This window comes from Anoplopoma fimbria, unplaced genomic scaffold, assembly GCF_027596085.1.
Source record: "Anoplopoma fimbria isolate UVic2021 breed Golden Eagle Sablefish unplaced genomic scaffold, Afim_UVic_2022 Un_contig_12984_pilon_pilon, whole genome shotgun sequence".
NCBI lineage: Eukaryota > Metazoa > Chordata > Actinopteri > Perciformes > Anoplopomatidae > Anoplopoma > Anoplopoma fimbria.
The window spans coordinates 1-2,104 of NW_026552814.1; the positions used below are offsets into that span (position 1 = coordinate 1).

Below are 2,104 nucleotides of genomic sequence, written 5' to 3' on the forward strand. Positions count from 1 at the left end.
GCCAAATGATGGCATTTTGATGTTAGGCATTTCAAATCCACCTTTGGGACCTTCAATATCAACCTGTGGACCTTTGATGTCAACTTCAGGTGTTTTCATGTCTCCCTTTATCTTTGGCACTGACATATCCACATCACCTTTTATTTTAGGACCTTTCAGGTGGAAATCCACATCTGGCATGGAAAGATTCGGTCCTGAAATGCTTGGCATGTTGAATTTGGGTCCTTTGATTTTACCACTTGGGCTGTCAATGTCATAATCTGGTCCTTTGATATCCAAGTTAGGGGCATTCAATTCAATATCTGCTTTGGGTAGGCTGACATCAACTGCTGGCCCTTCAACATTGGATCCTTTAAGCCCAAAGGATGGCATTTTAAATGTTGCATTTTTAAAGCTCTCTTTGTGGTTTCATGTCAACATCTGGTCCTTCGGATGTCAACCTTTGGATTTTATCTCGGGCCTTTAATCTTTGGAACTGACACATCGAATCTCCCTTCACGCTGGGTCCTTTCAGACTGTAAGATCTCATTCCAGTATTTTCAAATCTTTTATTGATGGCAGTTGGAATTTGGGTCCTTTCAATTTGCATCAGGACCTTCAACATCAAATTCAGGCCCTTAATATCAATGCCAGGTGCTTCAATGTCAATATCAGCTTTGGGAAGGTTTATATCAACATCTGGACCAACCAATTTTGGACCTTGAAGCCAAAATGATGGCATTTTGATGTTAGGGCATTTCAAATCCACCTTTGGGACCTTCAATATCAATCTGTGGATCTTTGATGTCAACTTAGTAAGCTGTTGCCCCCTTTATCTTTGGCACTGCTGACATATATCCAGACATCACCTTTTTATTTTAGGACCTTTCAGGTGGAAATCCACATCTGGCATGGAAAGTTTTGGTCCTGGAAATGTCAGTATGTTGAATCGGGGAATCTTGATTTTACCATCAGCTTTCGTCAATGTCATAATCTGTCCTTTGATATCCAACTTTAAAATTCAATCTAATATTCGCTTGGGTAGGCTGACATCAACTGCTGTCTCTTCAACATTGATCCTTTTGCCTAAAGGGATGGCATTTTAATTTTGGCATTTTAAGCCTCTCTTTGTGCCTTCTATGTCAACATCTGGTCCTTGATGTCAACCTTTGAGATTTCTCGCCCTCAATCTTTGGAACTGACACATCGAAATCTCCCTTCGTTGGTCCTTTCAGACTCAGATCCCAATCTGGCATTTTGGGTCCTTTTATTGATGGCAGGTGGAATTTGGGTCCTTTCAATTTTGCATCAGGACCTTCAACATCAAATTCAGGCTCTTTAATATCAATGCCAGGTGCTTCAATGTCAATATCAGCTTTGGGAAGGTTTATATCAACATCTGGACCAGCCAATTTTGGACCTTTGGAAGCCAAATGATGGCATTTTGATGTTAGGCATTTCAAATCCACCTTTGGGACCTTCAATATCAACCTGTGGACCTTTGATGTCAACTTCAGGTGTTTTCATGTCTCCTTTATCTTTGGCACTGACATATCCACATCACCTTTTATTTTAGGACCTTTCAGGTGGAAATCCACATCTGGCATGGAAAGTTTCGGTCCTGAAATACTTGGCATGTTGAATTTGGGTCCTTGATTTTACCACTTGGGCTGTCATCATAATCTGGTCCTTGGATATCCAATTTAGGGCATTCAATTCAATATCTGCTTTGGGTGGGCTGACATCAACTGCTGGCCCTTCAACATTGGATCCTTTAAGCCCAAAGGATGGCATTTTTAACCTTTGGCATTTTAAAGCCTCCTTTGTGGCCTTTCTATATCAACATCTGGTCCTTCGATGTCAACCGTTGGAGCTTTCATATCTCCCTCAATCTTTGAACTGACACATCGAAATCTCCCCTTCACGTTGGGCCCTTTTCAGACTCAGATCCCAATCTGGCATTTTGGGTCCTTTTATTGATGGCAGTTGGAATTTGGGTCCTTTCAATTTTGCATCAGGACCTTCAACATCAAATTCAGGCCCTTTAATATCAATGCCAGGTGCTTCAATGTCAATATCAGCTTTGGGAAGGTTTATATCAACATCTGGACCAACCAATTTTGGA

General features: G+C 41.2%; 1 pseudogene; it reads right to left on the minus strand.

Annotated features, from left to right (window-relative positions):
• Positions 1–1,121: 1,121 nt before the first annotated feature.
• Positions 1,122–1,859, minus strand: LOC129116206 (neuroblast differentiation-associated protein AHNAK-like; annotated as a pseudogene).
• Between the last annotated feature and the right edge of the window lie 245 nt (positions 1,860–2,104).